Source organism: Toxorhynchites rutilus, chromosome 2 (genome assembly GCF_029784135.1).
Source record: "Toxorhynchites rutilus septentrionalis strain SRP chromosome 2, ASM2978413v1, whole genome shotgun sequence".
Classification (NCBI taxonomy): domain Eukaryota; kingdom Metazoa; phylum Arthropoda; class Insecta; order Diptera; family Culicidae; genus Toxorhynchites; species Toxorhynchites rutilus.
In genome coordinates, this window is record NC_073745.1 from 343065509 (window position 1) to 343079925 (window position 14417).

Sequence of the window (14417 nt, forward strand, 5' to 3'; positions counted from 1 at the left end):
TGCCGTTCTTCACCTTCCGGTCGATGGTTAGGTTCTCGAAGTATCGTTTTAGTACTCTGCTGACCGTGGATTGGACGATTCCCATCATCTTACCGATGTCCCGATGTGACAACTCCGAATTCTCGAAATGAGTGCACAGGACTAATTCACGACGCTCTTTTTCGTTCGACGACATTTTTCCAAATTTACGAAAAATTGACAGTGAAGCATGGCCAACGTGATCTATACACTCTTACCTGATTATAAGCGAAAGCTGAAGATATAATTCCTAAAAATTAAATTTCTACAGCGTTTTTTCTGTGATGCAATTTGATGTGACACACCCTTTATTGAAAATCTAACATTGAAAAACATCAATTCTGTTTAAACTTCTCAGCATTGATTTAGAAAGCAAAAGTTATGGTTTTTTTAATTTACATACCGTGGTTTTAATATTCTTTAATAGCACTCTAAAATATTTAGCTTTGAAGGTAACAATCCTTCAAATGTGATCATCCGTCAGGCGTCAAATAATATGACATTCGTGATAAGCATTCTAACATTCATTCACCAGCTCCTTCAAATGAACCGGTTAAACAATCTATTCGTAGCCCAGCGGTCGACAAATTCATCAACTTGTCTAAAACAACGATCGCCTCTGCCGTACAAACGAGCATATACAGAGATCCCGGAAACAGTAGTTCAATCCCCTCTAAAAACCAACTTTATCGGTGAATGTTGACCACCTTTCGAACCCGAATACGGCGATGCACCCACCAACAAAAAAATCAGACAACCAAAATCGAAAGTGCAACTCGTTGAAGACCATTACCACTACACACCCGCTAATTACGTTCCATCCATCCATCCATCCATCCATCAATAAGGAAGTGTATACAACCCGCAGCCCAATGAAGCGGCAATTTTCCAACCGCCGAAATGATGGGCTCTCCTCGCGACGCCGCTTCAGTGGTTTCGCGTGAACTACTCGAATATACGGACACGATCGGAATGAACTCCTTCAAGCTCGAATCGCACAACACACGACGAACAAGCGAGCCAAAATAAAAAGCGAGGAAAGTGTTATCTAGTTTTCGCTCTCTCACCTCAAAGAGGTGAGCAAGGTAATCCAGGTGATCGCCACCCCGAGAGTAGGCTTAGAGTTCACAACCTGTACGATCGTGCCTGTCGGTCACATTTGGAACTCCACACCATCTGCTCCGCAGAGAAAGAGAGTTTCATGTGTCCATCCTCTCGCATTCTCTCAGACGCTGTGTTGTCCCCAAGACACGCGGCGATCCCCCAAGACAGCTGCTGCGCAGGTTGGAACGGCGTTGGGGCGGCGATCGTATCGTTCGCTTGACTGCACTCGCGCTTGATGCGGCCACCTTAGTATAGTCCCAGTACCTGCGCCAGGTTGCACGCGTTTTTCGGCACTCTTTGTCGTGTCTCCGTCGGGTTCGCAGTCTGCTGCGATATTGTTGGGGTGCCATTTGGTAGCTCCACGATTCGATCGTCACGCAATACGTTTCGGTGTGCAATACGTGTGAAGATGTAATTCTCCATATGATCGTGTGAATAACCATTTGATGGCAGAAAGCTGAAAAACCATATATTGCGCTTAAACACGTGAGTGAGTACGCGAGCTGTTGGCAGCTAATTGTGAATATCTGACGTGAACGATCTTGAATGTGTACCGGAGATCTGAAGGCTCCGGGAGGCGATGCAAAGCCGTCTTCTGTTTAAGTGGAGATCAGTGAACTGTAAAGAATGTTCCTTCTGGTGGGTGCAGTCTGTGTCTTATCAAACGGAGAATAATTAAGGTGCAAACAAGGAAAAAGGTGTCTCTCATGAAAGTGAAATTTAATCTGCTGCGAACCAAAACAAAGAGACGAATTATGCGTTGGGAAAAATGGATTGTGTATGTGTGCAATCGCTATTTGGCTAAAAAATTTTCATGAGATGGAATATTGAGCGCAGTTCGAGCGCGAAGGATGCCGATTGTGTAATGTTTGGTGCCAATTATATGTTAGTTAGTTGCCGCTGATGATGAGAAGTTTTGCGGCATTTGCTGCAACTGAGTGGAATCCGTTAACCAAGGATGCTCAAATTGTTACGAAAATGTGGCACTCGGATGATGTGCTGATTTTGTGGAATCGAATTATCGGCGAACCGATGGCTATAGTTTCGTGTCACCTTGATTTTAAATAATTGTGAATTGACTAAATGTGTATTGAAGTGTTGGAGAGATTCGAATGTGATGCAAAATATGAATTAAATGGGAATGTGCTCGCGAAGAAAGTAAAGTGTAAGGAACTGAAAACATACACTGAAATATATTCACGGTAGTGACCGTAACTCAGCCGTACAAATTTTGATGAGCGATTCATGTTCTAAAAATGATTGTTGCTACTTGCACTGGTCAACGCGTATCTTCAGACTTGCCATTAACAATACAATCAGGGCATTTTATTTCGCATCGAAAGAGTTTCAGAGTACTAATAAAACTAAAACTAGTGATGCTGGGCTGTTAACTTTGTATACTTGAATTCCCAAAAAAAAAAACTTTTCGATAAGGGACAAAGTTTTTTCCCTTTAATTCTTACGAAAGTTTCTTGATCAAAAACTTTGTTCAATGTAGGAAATTGTTAAAAAAAAGCATTTTTTCAATGTGCGCTAAAGAAATATTTTAATAAATAGAATGCATTTTTTTAAAACTTTTTTTATTTAAAAAGTATATACGAGGGCAGTCCGATAAGTGCTTACAAAAAAAAACAAAAATTTTGGGAATCAAAATTTACATCAAAATACAAAACTAGCACGTGCCAAATCTGGAGAATACATTGGATGGGGCAGCAGTTCGTAGTGCGATTCGACAAGTCGTCCATACATCGAAAGATGGTCAAATCTACAAGGAAAAAGTTTCTTTAACAACAACTTTTTTGTGTTTTCTTAGAAAATATTATAACTAATCCTAATTTTGTTTAAAGTCAAGATAGCGATAAAGTGTATTCCGGAAAATTTTAGATTGTATTAAAATATGAACTTTTGTCACAGACGTCAACTTTCTGTCTCTTATAGCTTCTGAAGTATATGGCATTTTTTGCAGGAAGACTCCTAAAAAAATATGTTTTTCTCGTAACATTTTTTGTAAAATATTGACATGTTTCTAAACAGAAAAATATTTGCAGAACATATAAATCGCGATAATTAACACAAAAATGTTACGAGTAAAACATAAATAGTAATTTTTCAACGGAAAAATAAAAAAGGTATTGTTAGGAAAAATCTTCTCCTGTAGAAGTTCCCCTTCTTCCGATGTATGGATTACTTGTTCCCTCTAGTATGTGCTATTCATATGATTTCTTTAAAAAGTTTTTGAAAATATGAATTTAAATTTTTAATTTTTTCAGTGTTATTTTTTTTATTGTGATATTTTCTAATGGAAGCCCAAATAATTTCCTACGTTTCATTTTTTAACCTAATTTTTTTTACGTTCTATAGTTTTTAAGCTTGATTTTTTTTTGTAATTTCATGTTTTTATTACTTTTTTATAAAATAATTTCATCACAAACACTATAAGATTCTTCAAAAATTTTTGTTAATGAATGAAATGGAGGAAACTATTTGAATATTATTAAAAATATCGAAATAAATTCTTGAAAAATACACTAAAACAGATACAATTAATTGAAAAGTCTAGATTTATTTTTCTCAAAAAGGCATTTGTTTAAATTCTGAAAAAAATGTGAATAGCCCATAGAAGTCACCCATACATCGAAAGCAGAAAACAGTGTTTTTCAATCTTTTTCATGTTTTCTTTGGAAAATTACTACTAATATTTAACTCGTGATATTTTTGTGTGTAAATTATCACGATTGACACGTTCTGCGAACTTTTTTTCTCCTATTTAGAACAAGATATTGAAAGTTGGCGTCTTCGAAAAAAAGACCATATTTGAATATTGGATAAATTGAATGAATTAGGATTAACCGTAATTTAAAAAAACATGAAAATGTTGTTGTTAGAAGTACTTTTTCCTTGTAGAAGTAACTTGGTTATTGCATGGGCTGTTCATGTAATTCTTAAAATCCGGTTTTGAGATAAATTAATTTTTAATTTTTAAATTCTTTCTTTTCAGCGATTTATTTTTTTATTTTTCAATAAAAAATCAAACTTCATTTCCTTCTAAGACCACAATTATTAAGGAATGGGTTTTTGTTTCGTAAAAATTTAAGAATTAAAATATGGCCCTTTTCAAAATGTAGTGTATTTTATGAGATTTCAAGTATGGAAAGTTACTTAGATGACCAATGTCTTTACACCCAAAACGTTTCTCTGGAATCTGAGATCGTACTGCAAATAATTAGTCGAGTCGACATGAAATTTGTCATTTGCTCAATCAATTTATATATAAAAATAAAATATATATATTTATTTTTATCATGCTCCTCAACTTATCCTGTCATCCTAATATGGGTGGGGACGAACACAACGAAATAAAGGCATCTCAAATCCAACTATCCGTACACTTGCGATGGTTAGTTATATGTACTAATAAGAACCTTTCTTCTAGATACCCTCGACAAAAAAATTAAAGAAACAGAGCGCGAAGTCAAACTTTTTGTTGATTTTTGAAATGTTGAAAAGCGAAAATTGTCAAAAAGTAACATGGGACAACTATGCGTAGAATAGCAGTGTAGCTTCGTGAAAAATCAACGCATGGGAATGGGATTTCCATCATTTTAAAGCTTAAACTCTTACAGCTATGGAATATTTCACGAACAAATTTTTATATTGGTGTGTGTAGTTGTGGACAAAAATATCGGGAAGCAATAGAAAACAAATTTCTTTCTGTTTGTTCAAAGATTTCTGGACTAGGCAGTTCTGAAAACTCCAATAAGTTCTGTACAAGGATATATGAACGTTTCATATTGCTGTGAACGTTTCATATTGTTACGTTTAGCCGTTTTTCTAGCCGATCGATCGAAATTTGGAGGAGCACTTCATCGCAAATTGTACCAAAAGTACAAAATCCTATGCGGGCTCTCGGAATAAACGACTCGTATCTTTCGTTTTCATGCCATTTGTTGGTATGAGAATTGCATGGAGTGGACATACTCACACATATACATACGCATTCCCACATATACACATACAAACTCATGAAAACAAAAAATGTGAATTTTTCATTTCGAGGATACGCATGGCATTTTGTACTTCTGGCACAATTTGCGATGAAGTAGGCACTCCTCTAATTTACTCCAAACTTTGATCGATCGGGTGGAAAAAAACATTATAACTTACTTTACAGTAAATTTGCAAAATTACAGATTTTTGGCATTTTTTATCAATCAATGCGAAAAATTTAGATGATTTTTGTCGACAAAACAATAGATTAGCCTTATACAGGATTAATTGGACTTTTCAAAACTACCTTTTGATTCACGGTGCAATCACCATTCATTGAATTATTCATCATCAAAGACGAAGAATTCAAACAGAAATATCTCTGTATGGAAAGGTCCTACAGTAACTTTCTAGGAACCAAATGAAAGCTGGCGATAAAGTTGATTGAATTAGTTATTGAGTTGGTTAACAGAAAATTGTGCTAGTCCACAAAATCACAGACAGAAAAAAAAAGAAAACAGAAAAGAATCGATTTTTTATTTCTTCCCGATATTCTTATTCACCACGCCTACAAACATCAAGGTAAAAATATTTGCGCTAGATATTCCAACATTTTCTTTCATTCGATTTTGGGAAAAAACAGTGCCTAACTGGTCTGCCCATTCGACGTAAGAAACTCCTCTTCTTTAGGGCTTTTGATATAATCCTCTCAACATGTTGATCAACTTTAATTCATAGAAGAAAAGTCAGATTCCAAAGCGGAATTAATAAAAAAAATCAGCATATTGTGTTGTTTCAATACAAAAAAACACAAAAAAATCAGTTGTTTTCTTTCAAATTATTCTATATTACTCTTTCATTTATATTGTTCAGACCATTGTTAAATAAAAAACAACAACAAAAATTTACGCTCTATAAATCGAGTTTACCTGTTTCTTGTAGTACACGGCATGTTTTAATTATCTCCTCGTCTTTGATTCTGATAAGCTCATACCATCGACACATGTCGGTTTCTTAAGTTTTCGAATGCCAATTTGGCATGAATCTCAATAATTTTAGGTGAATAGGAATCGTTGTTCAAGTAAACATTGCAAGTTCTTAGTGTTTTTGAGTCTTTCATCGAGTCTCACTCGGGTGAAGCTTTTAATTCATCGTTTTCGAATTTTTTTCCAGCGTTGGAATAATTTTTTCATGTGCCGTTTTCTTTGTCCTTGAGCTCAGAAAAAATATTGATTTTCAAAAACGAGAGAAAGTAAAAATATAGAACAAACGCTCACAAATTGTACATTTCGGTAAAAAAACCACAATCTGGATTCGCATAGTTCGAAACCCTTATCAAAAGTCAACCTTTGTCGGCAAATATTTGAAGGAAAGAGAAATTTCACCGATGTAGAATGGGTTCGAGGGATTGTTTCTAGGTTTGAGCATCAAGTTTCATAACATCGCAAAAAAAAGATCAACTGAATAATGATTTGAAATTTGAACCATCATCAACAAATACCTCGTTCTACCATGACGAAACGGACAGTTAACAGCTAATCATCGGAGCTCACCTTAGAATCATAAAATCACTAACGGAAACTCAAGTATTGTGTGCTATTTGAAGTAACGCTTCTTCTCTCGCTTTAAACCGCATCGAAATTCGTTTCGCTAGATCCAACATTTGGTATCTGTTCTTTCGCTTTAAATCGCATTTAAAGTGTGTCTAATTGCGTTTCGGTGTGTTTCGGTGATAAACTGAGAAGAAAAAAGAACAAGTGAACGTAACACCCAAAATATGTGAGAGTGATAAAACGCCATCAGCGCGAGAAAATATGAAATTAAGCAAGAGATCAGTCGAAATTATAGCCAACGGTTTTTTTTTGCTTTCGTAGATGATAATGATGATTGAATCTTTTTGTGTGTCGATTAGGTGATCGTGATTCGCGTGACTGTGCGAAACCCGCGGAAGTTGGGCTAGACATTTTTTTTGTGTTGACAGTTTGAATCAGTGGAATCGATTCAATTAACTGATTGTGTGTGTATAGTGAAAAGTTGTAACGAACGAACGAACGGAAAAATAACAACAATCTGTCGGTTAATTGATGGTGGATTAATAGCAGATATTAAAAGCACCGTATTTTCGTGTGTGCATCAGCAGGGGAACTAAAAGTGGTGGCTGCCCGCGGGGAATCAAGGTTAATGTTGGGCTTTGGCTGCACAGAAACACAGAAACTGGATCCAATTCGAACAGGTTTTACTCGAGGCACTGGAAAGGCAACTGGAAAATAAAAGAAAACATGACGACTTCAACTCGGCAGGAAGGGGTGTTTATTATTTGAAGGCTGGTTGGAAATGTAGTGAATCATAGCTGAAGGTATGTTTTGTAACCAAAGAAAATTGCTACCATTTCGAAGAAAGAGCGAGCGAGCATGAGAAATTGCCGTTTAGTGGGCCAAGAACGGTTGGTTTTACTTTTCGACTGCGGACAATTGTGACCTACGGGTTCAGTGGGCTTAGGAAGTGGAACATGCTCGGTAGAAAGAGTTCAGCGAAGGGAACCAGCGGCACACATTTTTTAAACTTGGAGTACTATATACTAGAACGTGTTTTCGTTGTAACTTACCTTGGGACCGGTCTGTCAATTTAATAATAGCGGCTATGTGTTAAAATATCCCAAGTGAATTAACACAATATGCACCCAATGAAATCGGCTGCTCTCACTTCCATTAACTCATCTACGAACTACGTATAAAGAAGCTCGAATCACATAAAGCATAATAAAGATGAAATTAATCTTTCATATTATTTTTATTGGGAATATCGATTTTCTTACATTTGTGACTATACTATCTTTTGAAATACACGCGCGGAAAATAGTATAGTAAAGCGCAACTAGTATATAAAAAAATCATGCCAAATGTCTTAAAATTGCATTACTCGTCGAGATTTATAGTTATATCGATTTTTTTTTTGTTAAAAAAATGTTTTTTTCTTGCACTTGGGCGTTTTTCCGCCTGTAAATCTCGACAAGTAATGCATTTTCAAGATATTTGGCACCAAATTTTTTGTTAAACCCAGATTTCCGGTGATTTTTCGGTTTTCAAAAAACTCAGATTTTAACGTCTGAGACACCAGTAAATGAAGTCCGAATGAGCTAAAATTTAGCATAGGGTATATTATCGTGCAAATCAACTTTTCGTAGCGAGTTCCGAATGAAAAATCGAGATAACTATTTTTATTGACACCCAAAACCATACTTTTCTTTTCGTATTCCGAAAAAAAAAAAATCTGATTGCTGATTTTTGACAAAAAAAATTTAGAGGTGACACTAGATCTCGACGTTTCATGCAATTTTAAGACATTTGGCATCAAAAATTTCGAAACCCCCTATTTCCGTTACTACACCCTTGGGTGATTTTTCGATTTTCAAAAAACTCAAACTTTGACCGCTTTGTGCCACACTCCCTTAAGTCCGATTAAGCTGAAATTTGGCATAAGGTGTTTTTTCGAGGTGGTGAACATTTTGTATTGGGTAACTTTTTGAAATTTTAGGGTCAATTTTTTCCCATACAATCATTGGCACCCTAATGTATATCATTTCAAAATTACCTAGTTCCCATTTTCGTAACACCCTTCTCACAATTTTTGGAAACAATTGTATATACCTAAAGGACAAAACTTCTCTAGACTCAGAAAAATATGTCTAACCAAATCAATAACAAATCCAGTTGTTCATTCAACTTTCATTTGCTAAAAAATAACGATCACATGCGACATTCTACCAGAGTGATATGTTCCAGGGAATGAGAAGCTACCATTTGCAGCTGATTATCAATATATCAGGAAATCGATCGACGCTTCTGGATACTGTAAAAACTCTGTACGAGGTCGAAACGATGCTCTGGTGAAATCAAGAATTTTATGACGTATGGCTACGTCTTTCATTGAGAGTGCCAAATCAGAAAACAGATCACGTTTTCATGAAATAAAGATAAAGTTAATAACTATTTTTGCCGCGAACGGATTTTGACGATTTACATAACAAACGAATCGGAGATTCCCTATGATTTGTTTGATATACTGCACATTACAATTTCCATCGCTTGTTCTGCCTGTTTTGTGTCATCACATGTTTCGTCAAAAGTGGTAATTTTGTTCTTTGTCGCTCGTTTTTTTTTTATTTTTTTATTAGGGTGCCCATTTCCATTTTAGGGTGGTCCAAAAAATTAATTTTTTCCACTTTTTCCCAAAAATGACTTCTTTTTTTAATTCCTAACTTTTGAACCACTGAACTGATTTAGATGATGAGCTAGTCTTTTTTTTATTTTTGAATATTGAACTTGCAAAAATAACGGATTTTATTTTGGTAATTATTGGTTGTAGTCGTCTTTAATTGTTTTCATGGCTTTGGACTAGAGAGCGCTATATTTTTTAATATTTTTTCTTGAAAGCTGAGAGTTTTTTACATAACATATTTCGACATCAGAGTTGCTATTTTTTCGTTTTTGAGTTATGATTTTTCAAAGTTAATCGATGGTTCAAAAAACCAATTTAAATTTAACTTTTTACCTACTGGACCGATTCAGTTGATCGACATATCAAATTGAAGCTTATGAGTTAGTTTTCTTTTAAAAAAAATATAACATTTGCGACAAATTTGGATTTTTGTTTTTGTAGTTATTGATTGAGTTAGTTTTTTATAGTTTTCTCGGTTAATGATAGAAGGCGCTTTTTTTCATATTTTGTATGGAAAGCTGAAAATTTTTACATAACATATTTCGATATCAGAGGGACTATTTTTTCGTTTTTTAGTTATTATTTTCGATCATCTAAATCGGTTCAGTAGTTCAAAAGATATGATTTTTTTGCAAAAAGTCATTTTTGTATAAAAGGGGAAAAATGAAACTTTGAAAAATCATATCTCAAAAACGAAAATATAGCATCTCTGAAATCGAGATATGTTATGTACAAAATCCTCAGCTTTCAACAAAAAACTTTGAAAAAATATAACGCTCTCTAGTCCAAACCCATGAAAACAATAAAAAAACGGTTACAATCAATAATTACGAGAATAAAATTCGTCGTTTTTGCAATTAAAAATAAAATATAATGAAGGACTAGCTCATTGGCTTCAATTTGATACGTCGTTCATCTAAATCGGTTCCATGATTCGAAAGTTATGAGTTTTTATAGAAAATCATTTTTAGGAAAAAGTGAAGAAATTGATTTTACGGACCACCCTAAAATGGAAATGGGCACCCTAATGAAAAAATATAAAAATACGGGTCTAATATTTTGCAATAAAGAACAAAACTACCACTTTTCATAGACATCTGAGAACCATTATATCGGTTTGGTTTGTAATGACAGTATACAAATTATGATTCCATGCGGTATTTCGGCTTTTTAAAAAAAACCAACCGCTCTACTCGGAGTTCTCGATAAAACTGAACTTTATTCTTCACGATTTGGTTTACATTTTTGATTTGTATACTTAAAGCTATCGTCTCTGATTCGAAGAATATATGCGCTGATCTGAGTCAGCAGAAAATGTGCTCTGGGATTCTGCACGCTGCTCGCGTGATGATTGCCGGGGGTGTTTTGTTTATTTGCTAGCGAATTATAGCTTCGTGGGTCTGGTGATAACTTACATAGTCGCTACACATACATCAATGTATAGCTCTGTATGCATGCTATGTTGAACGCTTGTTTGGTGCTGGTTGGTTTATGTTGTACGAACGATGTCTAGAGGTGCGATTCCACTGAAGCATTACTAAAAAACATGGGGAAATACGCCGTGATAATTGATACTTGCAAGTATTGTCATAGTTGTTGTTTTCATGAGATGCTAATAATATATCGATACAGCTGGGAGTATGTTGATTGCGAAAGAGGCCACTGGAATAGCGTTCGAGGAAAATATTTAATGCATTGATATGAAATAAAGTGCGACATGCGATCAGCTTGTGTATTGTTCTGCGAGGGCAATTATCGTCAACTGGTTCTACAAAAAAAAATCAGAACGAGAGAATGAGAATGGTTTCTACTAAACAGTTATTTCTAAAATTTGGCAGCATTTCAACATAATATCCGAAGTTATAAACAAGCGAATTGAATGAAACAACAGCGCAGTCCTACGTCAACAATGCGGTCGTGACTTGGGCATAACCTTCAATATTTTTTTTTCATTGGTTTTTGAAAGAGATAAGAAATAGGGTTTTTGCTGTATTTGATAAATTATAAACAACTGTAACTTAACAAAAATTACAGCAAGTTGTAAAGGAACTTGTTGATGTAAATTTTTTTTTATTCTCCATCCTCAAACATTTTTTTCAAATGTATCAACAAAGCTTCCTTCGCTGAAAGGCATTTTGCCAGCGCTTTCAAATGTTTTCATTAAACAATCGAGTTTCTGAGAAATATTGAAACCATCGCTAAAATCGTAAAATACGCTTGGTGTGGAATGACAAAATTGAACACTGTAAACAAACTAAACGACACATCGCACTCCTTGATTCTGATTGTTCTCGGTACATACACATTTTTCCTACTACAGAAAGCGATTTCTTCTAAAATATTATAAAATACATACTGCTGCTGGACATTAGGATTGAGGTTTCTCAATAAAAATATCACAAACATGATTTTAATTATATGAAACAGGTTATATCTCGAGAATGTTTAGTTATACATCCAAACTAGCGTTGGCAGAAAACATTTAATCTTCGTCAGAAAAAATTTTTTTTTTCGTGTACTGAAGGGTGAAATGATAAATAAAAGCACATTTTTCAAACGCTTTAAAATGTTTGTGTGTAGGGGAGCGAACAGACATCTCTTTCTCTCAGACTGAACGTCAGCTTGGGAAAATGATGTCTTCGGGGATCGAACCATGGCAGGCTGGAATGCAAGGCTGTTTTACACGACCACGCTATCCACATAACCACTGGTACTGTTGCATACATGCGTGATAATATTACATCTCATTTTAAAATGAAGTTCTTCTTCTTGAATGGCGTTAACGTTACCTGTTGAACTTTTGCCGTCTCAACGTATGCATTAACTAGCGTCATTTATTAGTACATAATTGAGATTTCCTAAGCCAAATAACACGCCTTTAATGTATTCCGAGGGGCAAGCTCAAGCTCCACTGTCTGTCAGACTTCGTCAAAGTCAAACAAAAATATGTTGAAATATAAAAAAAAAATTTGAAATTTAATTTTTGAGTGGTTTTTCTAGCAGTGTATTGGTTTACTTTTTTCAATGTTCCTATAGGTTTGATTGACATTTCGAACACTTTATTTTTTAAATTGGCAGTTTGATTTCGAATTATGAGATTATTCTATTCTATTTTTGTGTACCTAACATATAGTGAAAGTGTATTGTCCCCATATTTTACTCGTGAATGTATCAAAATCCCTATAGGCCTCTACACTTACTTTCTCTTCGTGATCCTTGTTATTATATGTTGTTGAACGGAGATAGAAATCTATGTAGGTTTTGTCTCACATTGGACCGAATGAGAATCTTTTTTTAAATCCAGAATGATCTCGTTGCAGAAATGGAATAGAGATACCCAGAAGAAATCGATGGAAAAGCGGACAGCAACGCTGACTTCTCGACTAGGCTCAATAAGAAATGATCGTTTATAATAGAATGTTTCTCGTGTTTTACGTTTAGATGATATATACTTGTTTAATGTATGAATTTCTATCAACTGATAATCACATACATCCATCACTACATCTGTGCCAATAGAACCCCGCGTTATAGCGATGCAACGTTACGAGTAGACGACTTTACTCGGCTTTCGATCCATAAAATCCAATTCGAACGGAAACAAAACAAAAGCAGTACAAATCAATTATAATTCTTTCTATTTCTTCGTGAAAGATAGTACACCAGATTTGTAAGTCAATGCGTTATGAAGATAATTTTTAATTCTAAATAAATGATTTTTTTAGCTTGAAGCACACAGGAACAAATATTGTGTTTGTTATCGAGGATTGGCGAAAATCTATCCCCACAACATCCATCTGACAAGAATTGTCTTAGCAAAATGTTCAATTTCTCAACCTTTTCAAATAAGGTTTAGTTATTCTATTATATTAAAAAAATAAGTTGTAGACATACCAAGGATGAACAAAGATTCGACGGATGTAAAAAATTATTAACGTCAAAATAAGAAAAGATTTCATTCAATTCGGTTCCTTCGGTTATCATTTTAGTAAGGAACGAAACTGACTGTTTCGGATTATTTTCAGGCACAATTCTCGTTCAAGATTTTTCAACCACTTGCAAATAACATATTTCTCCGTTACAATTTCAATATACCTAATTAGGTTTCATTTACTTGATTAGTTCTCGAGTAATAAAAAAATTTGTGTTCCATTTGCATGGCAGTCCCCCTAAGAGAGGGGGAAGGAGTATCTTACCACCGTATAAACATTTATTGCACACTAAAACCTCTAGATGTCTAATTTGGTTTCATTTGCTTGAATTATTCTCGAGTAATGCAAAAATTTTAGTTTCATTTGTATGGCAGCTCTCCCTAAGAGAGGGGGGGGAGATCTAACCAACATAGAATCATTTATTGCACCCTAAAACCTCCACATGCCAAATTTCGTATCATTTGCTTGATTAATTTCCGAGTGATGCAGAAATTTTTGATTCATCTGTATGGTAGACCCCTCCCCCTACCTTAGAGAGGGAGATGGAGTGTCTAACCACCATAGAAACATTTATTGCACCCTAAAACCTCCACATGCCTAATTTGGTTTCATTTGCTTGAATAATTCTCGAGTAATGCAGAAATTTGTGTTTCATTTGTATGGCAACCCCACTCGTAAGAGAGGGGGGAGGAGTACCTAACCACCATAGAAACATTTATTGCACCAAAACCTCCATATGCCTAATTTGGTTTCTTTTGCTTGATTAATTCTCGAGTAATGTAGAAATTTGTGTTTCATTTGTATGGCAGAAGAACCCCCCCCCCTCCCCTTAGAGAGAGGGGAGGAGTATCTAACCACCATAAAATTATTTATTGCATCCTAAAACCTCCACATGCCTAATTCGGTTTGATTTGCTTGATTAATTCTCGAGTAATGCAGAAATTTGAGTTTCACTTCTATGGCAGCCCCCCTCCCTAAGAGAGGGGGGAGGAGATCTAACCACCATAGAATCATTTATTACACTCTAAAACCTCCGTATGCCTAATTTGGTTTCATTTGCTTGATTAATTCTCGAGTAATGCAGAAATTTGTGTTTCATTTGTATGGCAGCCCCCATTAGAGAGGGAGGAGGGGTCTCAGACTATCACGAAAGCCTTC

The 14417-nt window shown here is 35.1% G+C and overlaps 1 protein-coding gene across 7 annotated transcripts in view; it reads left to right on the forward strand.

Annotated features, from left to right (window-relative positions):
- The window catches only part of LOC129769411 (guanine nucleotide exchange factor DBS), a 179943-nt gene that overhangs the window by 97241 nt on the left and 68285 nt on the right, over positions 1 to 14417 (forward strand). The window contains exons 1-2 of one of the 7 annotated variants that reach the window (XM_055771685.1): positions 743 to 1820; positions 7022 to 7465. The exons of 1 other annotated variant lie outside the window; for it this stretch is intronic. The gene's annotated coding sequence lies outside the window, so the exon portion shown is untranslated. Of the gene's footprint in view, positions 1 to 742; positions 1821 to 7021; positions 7466 to 14417 lie in introns of those variants that run through there. 5 more of the 7 variants (XM_055771680.1, XM_055771681.1, XM_055771683.1 and 2 more) reach the window with 5 other exon arrangements.